General features: G+C 36.5%; 1 protein-coding gene across 1 annotated transcript in view; it reads right to left on the bottom strand.

Annotated features, from left to right (window-relative positions):
* The window catches only part of LOC135200107 (E3 ubiquitin-protein ligase TRIM13-like), a 66,361-nt gene extending 53,783 nt beyond the window's left edge, over positions 1–12,578 (bottom strand). The window contains exon 1 of the mRNA XM_064228436.1: positions 12,431–12,578. The gene's annotated coding sequence lies outside the window, so the exon portion shown is untranslated. The remainder of the gene's footprint in view (positions 1–12,430) is intronic.

The raw sequence follows: 12,578 nt of genomic DNA, 5'->3' as shown, positions 1-12,578 counted from the left end.
CTTATTTTCGCGTCACGAACTTCCTGTCAAGACGAAATAAGGCCAAGAAGGAGATTATGAAAAATATTAGTTCACCATTAAATAATTTAGAATCTATAAACAAATTATGATTATTGGAATCGGTATAAGGGCTTAACAAACGTCTTCTGCAAGAATAATTTATTTTATAAATGAAAATATTTTGATAAAAAAGTATCCCAACCATTAAAGCAAACTATTATGGAGAGAAATATGAATGTTTCTCAGAAAGAAAAAGGCTTCATTGCATAATCCAGTGAAACGAAAACAATTGAAACTTTCTTTTTATTTGTGATTGATTTAAAAATGTCTTATGCTTAGTGTGAGTGAAATCGTGTGAACAAGAATGGGATTACCTCTATCTATCATGTGTAGATTGTTTGATTAGGAACCACTAGGGCTGAGAGAGAGAGCACACTTTACCTGCTCAATACTAGGCTCGTTCTCTTTCGTTCTTCTGAAGAACCTCTTGTATATCCTTTGCCTTTTCTTGGATGTCCTCAAGGATCTCCTCTGCCTCATCTATGATGGGACCAGCAGATGTGAAGTCTGTTAACGTTTCTAGCTTATTATCTGAGACTTTGATCTCTTCCAGTTGTAATATAGCATCCACCCTATTCCTCAGCAAAATTGAATATCTTCATCAGCACCACTCAGAGTAGTTTCATTTGAAAATTTCAACTTTTGGATACTTTCAAAGAGAACATCAATTTCTGTTTTGTTTTTTTAAGGCGCTATTTCCTCTCAGTGATGTTGTCAATGGTAGCCAAACCCCGATCTTTTGTAACCTGACAGTCAGCGATGCCTTTCCTGTTTTCTCCCTGAAATCCTTGGTGAAGTTCTAAAAACGATTTCTTTGGTTCTCGAGAAGCAGTCTTGTGTCGAATGCGCATGTAAGAAAACCGGTTTTGGCGGCATCGAGGAGGCCTCTGTTAATCGTCAGGTCTTCGGCTGCACTGGCTTTGAAGTTCCTTCTGCACAGGGGCACGTTTTCTGTTGGAATGAGCAAAGCCAGTCGATGCACCGGCCACAAAACGTATGTGAACACGGAAGAATTCTTGGGCAATGATCGTCGCTGAACACATTACTGCAAACGTCACATTCCAGGGGATTGGAATCCTGAAATGATGCAAAAATCAGTCACCATTCCTTGTACAAGTGCGGTCATCCACGAGAGGACAGTATCCTTGCCGCCAGAAACAGGGCTGGAATTGAGTCTATTTAACCAATTTGATCAAATTGGGCCGCGCGGCTTAAGGAGGCCCAGCGCCAGTTACCGGTTAGAGTATTTTCTGTATTCTAAGAGGAATAAACGGCTACCGTAAACATGAGATGAATAATGAGGACGTAAAAAAACATATCTAATAATAAATCGTCAGGCTGCGATGGTCTTCCTGCAGAAGCTTTCAAATTCTGCCACCCGTTAATCTACATTTTGCTAGCTGCCCTATTTAGTGCGGGCATAATTCACCCATTTTTTTTTTCCAGATTCCCTACTCTTTGTTCACTAGATACCATTAATCAAAAACAAGCTAAAGGATGCAGCTGACCCTGGCAATTTCCTCTCGATTGCAATCACTACGATCGCGTCGAAGGTATACTTGAGTCTGTTCTTCTGGTGAGACTTCTCCCCTTTCTAGTATACACCACTGGCAACCAGTTCGGATTCAAAGCAAACCACTCAACCGACACCTGCTTCTATATACTGAAAGAATTGCTGAACTATTACCTATCATCAGCTTCTCCTATTTTCCTATGTTTTGTAGACGTCAGAAAAGCATTTGACAGTAAACTACGTGAAGCTCTTCCTGAAGCTGCAAAAAGAGCACGCCTCTATCTGTAATTGGCATTTTATATTGCTGGTTCTCCACACAGCAATTCTGTGCCAAATGGGGTAACGTATTGTCGTACACCTTAGGCTCCCTAGCGCCTCAGTGGCGTGGTTGCTTTGGTGTTTGCTTCTCACCTCGGTGGTCGCTGGTTCGATTCTCGGCCATTCCATTGAGGAGTGAGAGATGTGTATTTCTGGTGATAGAAGTTTACTCTCAATGTGGTTCGGAAGTTACGTAAAGCCGTTGGTCCCGTTGCTGAATAACCACTGGTTCCATGCAACGTAAAAACACCATACAAACAAAAAAATCCCTAGACGGGCTTCGACAAGGGGGCATTCTCTCTCCATACCTGTTAATACGTACACAGATGCCCTGTCAAACTGAACTCACTCACAATCGGATGCACTGTCAACGAAGCATCTATAAACAACCTCTGTTACGCCTACGATATGGTTCTTATTTCCCCATCAGTGGAAGGACTCCAACGACCCATCCACACTTGCCTCCAGTTTGCAGTGGAATTTTATATCCTATACAATGAAACCAAGACCCAATGCATATGGATGCTCCCGAGATCGCTTAAGCATATTGCAGGACCACAAATTTTCCAAGGAAATCATCTGCTGGAATTCGTGCATGCATTTCCGTATTTTGATCACATTATCGCGGACGACCTAAAAGATACGGCAGACATTGAGCGGTGGCGTTGTAAACTATGTGCAACTGGCAACATGATTGCAAGGAGGTTTGCCTTCTGTCACTGAGACGTGAAACTGCTGCTCTTCCGCTCGTATTGCTACAGTATTTATGGGTGTTACCTCTGGACGAACTATACCCGAGAAACCATGAGACGTATCACTGTTGTGCTCAATGACATTTTGAGACGCCTCACAAACACTCCCGAATACCACTCTGCCACACAGATGTTCACAGAAAACCACCTGGACAACCTAAAAATCGTTGTAAGGCGAACAATGTCCATCCTAAGGAGTTAGGTAAGAAGAAGAACTTAGTCCATTTTTACTATGTCACTTACCTACTCACAAGAAGTGGGCCTTTTGCTTTTAGACAAACAATCTCTCTCTCTCTCTCTCTCTCTCTCTCTCTCTCTCTCTCTCTCTCTCTCTCTCTCTCTCTCTCTCACTATGTATGTGTCTTCTCTTATTTCTGGCTTTCTAATTAAGTATATACTATTGTATAAGGCTGTGTGCGTTACGGCCTTCCAATAAAGTATATTTTTTGAAACCTAACAACATTTTTGAAAATCTTTGCACCAGTCAGCAACAAAAAAGGATTGAAAATAAAGAAAACATATTGCCAAAAGAAAACTAACTCTAATATACTGTAATGATAGCTAGGAGAATGTCTGTTAGGAATAGCATAAATATAAAAGAGGGAGGGAAACAAGACAGCGAGTGAGAGAGAGAAAAAGAGAGAGAAAAGCAAGACAGACAAACAGAGAGAGAGAGAATTAGTCACAGGAAGAGTCTTGAACAGTAGCCATAACACGAGCAACGTTTCAATCGAAGCGCTCCCATAAAAATCTTCACCTGTGACCTGACCTCTACACTCTCGCCGGGACAGTTCCGGTGACGTCATAAGTTCCACCCACAAGGGGAGGAATTAAGTCAATTCATCACACCTAAAGGACGGCGTTAGATAATCTATAACCAATATGAATGACAAACAGGCAGGCCAAAAGCTTATCCTCCGCCTATTCTAGGTGGGACATTCTCCTTTGTAGAATCTTCGAGAAGCCAGCTGCGTAGGAGAGGACCAGTCAGGAAAGGGGAATTAGAAAAAGACCAGCACGAACCACCATCCCAGAAAGAAGTCAGATTTCCCAGAGCTGTAGCGGTCAAAAGAAACTTTATTTTTCGATTTGTAGTCTTCATTGTTGAACTTGTAACTGTGACTTTATCATTCTAGTGTGAATGAAGGAAGAAACTTGCACTGCGTCTCATTTAAACTCCTGAGAGACTCAAACAAATAATAATAACTAAGCAGGAAACGATAAAGGATATAAAATAAATAAAACCAATTAAAGAAGAAAAGAAGATCAAACAAACAAAAATAAAAACACTACAATACTACGACCTTTAGGCAAAATTCTGAAGAGTTGAATGCATATAAATTTACTGGGGAACATTTCGAAACAGCAACATCTGTGCATATCTCTTAGTTAGCTGACCGATGATTAGTAGTTCCTCTAAGAATAAGAGAATACGTTGGTATAGCTCTTCTGAAAAGAAATATTGTTGGAACCTTTATTTGTGACGGTCGACAGACGAGGCTTTCGATTCAGATGAACCTTGCTCCTCTTATCTTTCAACTTCTTATCAAGAAGGACCAGATAAACAACTTAGAATATATGTATGTATATATATATATATATATATGATATATATATATATATATATATACATGTGTGTGTAGTGTGTAAATATATACACTTACATACTGATATGTTATATATATATATATATATAGATATATATATATATATGTGTGTGTGTGTGTGTGTGTGTGTGTGTGTGTATATCTATATATATAGTATAATATATATATATATATATACATATATATATATATCATACTATATGGGCGTTATGTCCATCTGTCTGTCTGTTATTCAATCACTGCTGAATGGCTTGATGGATTTAAACCAAACAAAAACCATTGGATAGGGCTTTGATCGAGGATGGTTAAAGCCTTATATATACTAGCTGACCTACCCAGCGCTGCCTGGGAAAACTGTGAATGACAGTCTACGGGTATGGGGGATGGGAAGAGAAGGAGGGGGTTTCTGAAGTATTGTACAGTAGTGAGTTAGTAGTACGTTCATGTACACTGAATCCATTACAAATTCGTGCAGTTTGCTGAAGACATATCCTTGCACGATTCTTCTCTGCTTTGCTGTGCAGTTTATTTCACACAACCAATAAAAGGTCTGGCTGTTGTTGAAAGGGAAACAGGTTTCTTATGTTCAGTGGCATGATTTTATTTTCTAATAGAGAAACCAATTTCCCCTTCCTCTTCCCACCTCCTCTATCTTCCCCTCTCCTTCCCATCCCTCTTCCCTTCTTTTTCCATCCCCCTTTCCCTATACTTCTAAACTCTCCTTCCCACCCCACCCCCACTTCCTTCTGCTTTCCCCCTTCCCCCTTTTCCCCCCCCCCCCTTTTTCCCCCCCCCCCCCCCCCATTCCCCCCCCTTTTTTTTTACCCTAGCCCAGTCGTTCCCAAACTGGGGGAAATTTGAAGCTACCAGGGGGAAATAATTACACTACCTACTAACTAAAAAAATCTCACTAATTTAATTCTAAAGTAGAAGAGCAAACAAAAAATAATTTTATTCGTTACAAACTGCTCTCTATGGCTATGCGGTTAGTTGTTACTAACCGCTCTCTATCCACTTTACTCTGTAACTATATGTTTATCAGTATATTTGTACATTTGAAAAATAGATTAGTAAATAGTCACAGTGTGTATTAACTACTCTTTCCCACATACACATGAAGGGGGAAATCTGGATGGTTGAACTGGGTGTAGGGGGAAATGACGGAAAAAAGTTTGGGCCTAGCCCGTCATTCACAGTTTTTCCCGGGCAGTGCCGGATAGGTCAGCTAGTATACATAAATACATACTTACATACATTTATGTATGTAGGCATGTGAATTTTGCGATTATCCAAAGGACACGTACAGTGGTGCTCAAATCTCATGCGACATGATTTTTTTTCATCGTCCAGATTCTCGTGACATTGCCAAGTAGTGTTAAACTTTTTAATTTTATTTCTAATGTCATGCATGTCGAAAATTTTACGAATTCACAGCTTGCACTATTTTCCTCCTGGTTATATAATTTGATCCCTTTTATGCATTGCTATAATTCGTAATCTGTGCGATTTGAACTTTTTTTTTTCGTTGCTTAGTTCATAGTGCGGTGTGTCAAGGTTAGCAGTGCCATCAATGAAAGCACACTCAACTTGCTCCTCGGAATGGTCAACATTGAGTCTGCAGCATTATGACAGTAGACCTAATAAGCTCAACAGTCATAACAGCATTTTCAAAGTAGGAATATGAATTAAAACAGGTTTCCTTTGAATGTTTAAGTTTTCTGCTGTGTTTAAGCTGCCTGTATATTTCAAAATGTTTTATAGGTCTTAAAAAAATCTAAGTCTTCTAAGATAATCTGTTACTAATGAATTTGTTTGTAGAGATTACCTGTTCTTTGAGGAATACAATAGTAACATGAATTACAACCAGTTTTCTTTGAATGTTGAAATTTTAGGATGTGTGTAAGCTGCCTGTATGTTGCAAAATGATTTATAGGCCTAGAAACATAATCTAAGCCTTCTGAGATGTAATCTGATACTAATATTTTTATTTGTAGAGATTACCTATTCTTTGAGGGAAAAAAATGATGATTTTGATTATATGGAGAAGATGGCTATTAATCGAAATATCAAAAGTATTAACATCAAGGCGTAAGGAACATTTTTTTCAACTGGTTTAAACTATTATTTTCTTAAAAGTCCTTCTGCTCGCTTTTGGTGTATAATTAGTTCTTCCATAAGGTAACTTGAAGTGCAAGAATGTGTAGATAACCTCATTTGCTTTCTGGCCAGAAATTTTTAATAGAGAGATGTGAATGTTAAGTGTAAAGAAAAGAAATCTAACACCTAGGCCTAGGAATGATTTCTTGGATTTGACAAAAGAATAATTGCATAGGCGAATATATGGTAGTATGCCATCATTTTTTAAATATTAAGGAAATATAACAAATAATTATGTATGAAAATCCAAATATCCCTCTAACATAAAGTAAATGCAAGAATATTGTTAAAGGTAAAGGTAAAGCTAAAATTGTACTTTATGATACAAATGGTATAAAACAAAATGTTGTTCTTGATAATGCCTTGTATATTCCTACTTTTAAGCAGAATATATTTTCTGTACAATCGGCTGTTAGTAAAGGAGCTACAGTAAGCTTCAATCCTAATCATTCTGAGTTGATAAGCCCAAATGGTGTGTCTTTTGAAATAAATAAGAAAGGTAAACTGTATTATCTAAATAATGTAAGCTCATGTAAATCTCGTTCACTAGAGGAGTGGCATAAGGTTTTGGGACACTGCAATGTTAAAGACATTTTGAAGTTAGAAGATAAAGCTGAAGGTATGAAAATTTGTGACAAAAGTCATTTTGATTGCATAACTTGTCATGAAGGTAAATCTAGGAACAGATTACCAGATGAGAGAGCAAAGAGTAAAATGGAATTTGTACATTGTGATCTTGCTGGACCAATGAGTATTGAATCAAGGGAAAAATATAAATATTGTATTGTTTTTGTAGATGATTATTCAGGATCTGTTTTTGTTTATTTCTTGAAACAGAAAAGTGATGCACTTAATGCTACTAAGAAATTCCTTGCTGATACTAGTTCTTATGGTGTTGTTAAAAGATTAAGGTGTGATAATGGAGGAGAATTTACGTCTTCAGAATTTAAAGAATTTCTGGTAAGTAATAAGATTAAACAAGAATTTTCTTCACCAAATTCACCACACCAAAATGGTACTGCTGAGAGAATGTGGCGTACATTGTTTGAAATGGCTAGATGTCTCTTAATTGAAGCAAAGCTACCAAAATTCATGTGGAATTATGCTGTTTAGGGCAGCTGTTTATATAAGGAATAGATGCTACAAATTCTAGACTTGATAAAACCCCATATGAAGTGTTAATGTCTAAGAAGCCTAAACTTGAAAATATGCATATTTTTGGTTCCCTGTGTTATGCTTATGTAGAAAAGAAAGCTAAGCTAGACCCAAGATGTGAAAGGGGAATATTTTGTTGGCTATGATTCATACATTCCTGCTTATCTTGTGTATTATCCAGGAACTAACAGTTTGAGAAAGGTTAGGTTAGTACATTTTACTGATAAATCCAATTTTGATAAATCCCAATGTCTAAAGGAAGATGGTGAATCAGAAGATAGTGAATTGGATTCTGATAATGAGAATGTCATTTGCAATGAAAAGAAAACAACTGTTAATGATAATCAAAGTGATCCTGTTTCTAAACCTATCCTTGTTGAAGATGAGCATAGTGAAATTAATGCAGATTTGACTGAAACTGAAAGGGAAGGTGAGTCCCGTTATCCAAGTAGGGAGCGAACTGCTCCCAAATATCTTGAAGAATATGTTGATCCTGATAATGTTGATTTACTGGGCCATTCTGTTCATTATTGTTGTAAAGTAACTGAAATTCCTGAAAGCTATAGAGAGGCATTAAATTCGCATGTGGCTCACAAATGGAAAGCTGCAATGGATGATGAGATTCAATCTATAATTAAGAGATAACAATACTTATGAATTGTGTAGTTTACCAAACAACCGTTGTATTGTAGGTGGACGATGGGTATATGCCATTAAAGAAGGGTTAAATGGTGAAGAGCAATATAAAGCTCGCTATGTTGCAAAAGGGTATTCTCAAATTGAAGGTGTTGATTATACTGATACTTTTTCTCCTACTGTGCGTATGACCTCAATTAGAATGCTTATGCAATTGGCAATAAAACATGATTTAATTGTGCATTGTATGGATTTTAAAACTGCCTATCTTAATTCTGATATTGATTGTGAAATATTTGTTCAACAGCCTGAAGGTTACAATGAAACAGGTAGTAATAATGAACAATTGGTTTGGAAACTGAATAAATCTCTGTATGGTTTAAAGCAATCAGGCAGAAATTGGAATAATATGCTCCATGATTTCTTAATTCAAAATCATTTTGAGCAGTCATTAAGTGATCATTGTATGTATGTCAATAAAAGACATAATTTTCATGTAATTATTTTGGTTTGGGTTGATGATATGATCATTACCAGTAGTAATGAGAAAGCTCTGTTTGGCACTAAACGTGTATTATGACATAAATTTGAGATGAAAGATTTAGGGAAACTTTCATGGTTTTTGGGTAATGAGTTTGTTTTTGATGGAGATTGTATAAAAATGAACCAGAGTAAGTTCATTGAGAAAGTTTTGAGGAAGTTCAAAATGGATGAATGTAACCCAAATTCAATTCCTTGTGATCTAAGTGTTAATAAGTGTACTTTTGAGGAAAGTCCTGAACTAGTTGATAGTACTCTTCACAGAAACATTGTTGGAAGCTTGATATATATCATGACTTGTAATAGGCCTGATTTAAGTTTTGTTGTGTATAAACTTTCACAGTATATGGCTAGGCTAACTCAAAGTCATTTGGCTATGTGTAAATATGTTCTGAAATTTCTTAAAGGTACTAAACAACATGGCCTTGTTTTTAAGAAGTCTTGTGATACTATTGAGATTTCTGGTTACTGCGACTCAGACTGGGGTAGTTCTGAAGAACGTACAAGGATTTCAGGTTATTGTTACCAAATGAATGCTGATAGTGCTCTTATTTCTTGGAAGAGTAAGAAACAAAGCAATGTAGCTTTAAGTTCTTGTGAAGCTGAGTATGTTTCATTGACTTTTGCTATCCAAGAAGCAAAATTTTTGCAGCAGTTGTTAGCTGATATGACTAATGTTGAAGTCAAACCCATCATTTTATTTGTTGATAACCAAGGGGCAATTAAACTTGCTAAGAACCCTGTTTACCATCAAAGGTCTAAACATATAGACATAAGCTATCATTTTATCCGTAATGAAGTTATGAGTGGAATTGTTGATTTAGTGTATGTCCCCTCAAATTAAAAGAAGCCGATATGTTTACAAAACCATAACTAAACAAAGTTGATTTATTTTAATTTGTGTCATTAATGGTTTTGTAATATTGACCTTTGATAGCTATGTATTTTTGTTTTTTGATTACCATGATGCATATATTTGTTTGATGTGTAGTAATTTGCAGATTGATGAGAATAAAAGTTTATGAGGGGGTGTTAGAATATTAAACTTTTATTTATGATGCATTGGTAATGTTGATTATACGCTTGGGTGCAGTCATTTGTTTTTACCCATAATTCTTGTGTTATGATATGCGTGGCATGACACCGTTTTTGTAAAGTAGTGTAACCGGCAAGTTCACCGCCGAAGGTACTCTGTACTGCTGTATCTCCACATTCTCCATTAAAGTGATCATTTATGTAGTGATTCGTTTTCTTTTATTAATCCACCATCATGTCCTCTGCGGTCACAGCACCGACTCTAATGATAAGTCTCATATGCTTCCCTCACGTGTTGCTATCGATGGGCACATTCTACTTTTGTATATACATATTTACATTTTTTTCAGCATTGAGGTGTAAAAGCAATCAAATAGGACTATTTCGATTTTTTTTGCATGTTTTGGAAGCAATTTTAATTTTATGACATTTTTGCGTTTTTTGTTATTTAACTTTTGAACTGGTTTTGATGACGACTTCGTTTTGGTCAAATGCTTCAGCGATTAATGAACGAAAGTTTTGAAAATGTTTCGTAAGTTTTTTTCTGAATTTGGCTACACGGGACATTTTCTTACAGTTTTGAAATATATGACAGATTTCACTCTTATGAAACATATTATGGCCTTATTGTATGCAATAATCACGTTTGCGCATTGAAATAATAGATAGATATGGAGCATGTTAGTTGTCAGTTAGTGAATTTTAAACGAAATCCTATGGAGTCATGTAGCATGAGATTTGAGCATCAGTGTACATTCGGCAAGGAAAGTTAGGATACAGTTTTTTTAAATCTTCGGACATATATTGTTCAATAATGCCACACCTGGCAACTCTATAAAGGGGGCGGAGCTTCAAAATCATAGCGTTTGTTGCTTTCTAGATTTCCATTAACTTTACACCATAAAGATTTTCTGTAGAGGTCCTATAATTAATATATTGAATGTAGAAATAGTCTCTATATAATCGTTAATGTTGGTTTGGTACCGTCAGTTCAGGGTAGAATATCGATCATCCTTTTTTAAAACCTACTGTGGAACCTTATTTATAAGTTATGTTTGACACTAAACTGACGTAAAATTCATGCGTAATTGAAGACGGATCTTAAACAATGAGAGAAAGTGTTTTAAAATCTGGGCAGTACTGTGGAAATCGTGAGGAACAATACAGTAAAGAATGAAATATGACGATAGAGAGAGAGAGCGCAAGCATAGGCCTATCAATAGAGATACTTAATTCATTATATTTACTTTGAGAGATTAAGTGACTATTTTTTCAAATGTTTCAAAAGTGGGGAGGGAGAGAGAGAGAGAAGCTTGGAAGTGAGGAAGAGAGAGAGAGAGAGAGCACAAGCATAGGCCTATCGATAGAGATACTTAATTCATTACATTTACATTGAAAGATTGAGTGATAATATTTTTTCAAATGTGTTTTAAAAGTGAGAGAGATAGAGAGAGAGAGAGAGAGAGAGAGAGAGAGAGAGAGCAAAATCTGCTTACGTGAAAGCTTAGGCCTATTTATAACTACTTAATTTCATTAGATTTTCTTTGGGAGATTGAGTGGTAACATATATTTTTAAAGTGTTTTAGAAGTGGAAAAGAGAGAAAGAGAAAAAAATTATAGTATTGGTGACGGACTTTTGACGGGGGAAAGGCAGAAGAAAGAGCAGTGAGTCGGTGCACAGATACCTGGGAAACAGGGTGATATGACTGCCAAGATCGTGCTGCACTATGCTAGATAAAATTTGAAGGATCATAATATTCAAGTCAATTATCTAAGAAATTCATACCTTAATCTTGATTCATTCGACAGTTGCCATAACATTCAAAGATTGTAAAAAGACGTGAGAATTTTTACACACAGGCTCCGGTCATTCTTGCTCTCTTGATATAATCTGTACTTTTGAAAATCGGGTTTCATCCACAAATCATTCCCGAAAAAAAAGCTGTTTGAAGTCAAAATATTTTTTATCACAAATAACTCAATATGTATTGCACAGGCAATTAAAGTTTTATATCGTGCAAAAAATGCTGATGTGTTGGGAGATCTTTCAGCCTCGCAGCAAAGAAATGCAGTCGTGTAGGGCTGTAGGCTACTACGAACTGCTTTGTAATGGGAGCATTTAGCCAGAAAATCTTTGAGCTGACATGCTACTTTAACCTTGATAAAGATTTATGTTTAAAGACAGTACCTTTGTAAACAGCAAATAGCGTTCGATCCATGTCAACGTCAACTTACAATGATACAATAATATCCCTGTACATGAAGGAAAACGAGTAGATATAGTCGTCGTGATACATAGTACTACAATCAGAAATTCACACTCTATCTACCAAATCTCTATGAACAAATCCATCTGAGAAATTCTAATTACTTCGAACATATATCGTGTTTTTAGTATCTGAACGGTTTTGTTTTGCAGTTTTAACTAATATGGTATAATTTGCAATTTATTTTCATATTCTAGAGAAAATTTAGCGATTTGTCTTTTCTGTAAAAACAAATGGGAAATTCGATGAACGAAAGCTAATGAAACCTGTATCTTCAGTTTTCTTGTCGAGTGTACCTGATGTCCTTGCATGCTTCAGTACTACAGTAGGAAAACCAGCACTCCTATAATAAGAATGAATATCTCTGGATGATAACAATGAATCCCTTACCATCTTGACTCTTGAATTCTGCAAGCGCAGCGATTCTAACTCCAGGAAGAAGAACGGGAAGGAAGCTTCATTCCAGACGTGCTATCTCCAGGCTCTGGAAAAGACACACGCAACTGTTTGTGTTACTCGCAGGGGACCTGAACGTTCA

This window comes from Macrobrachium nipponense, chromosome 26, assembly GCF_015104395.2.
Source record: "Macrobrachium nipponense isolate FS-2020 chromosome 26, ASM1510439v2, whole genome shotgun sequence".
NCBI lineage: Eukaryota > Metazoa > Arthropoda > Malacostraca > Decapoda > Palaemonidae > Macrobrachium > Macrobrachium nipponense.
This window is presented reverse-complemented; position numbering and strand designations above follow the sequence as displayed.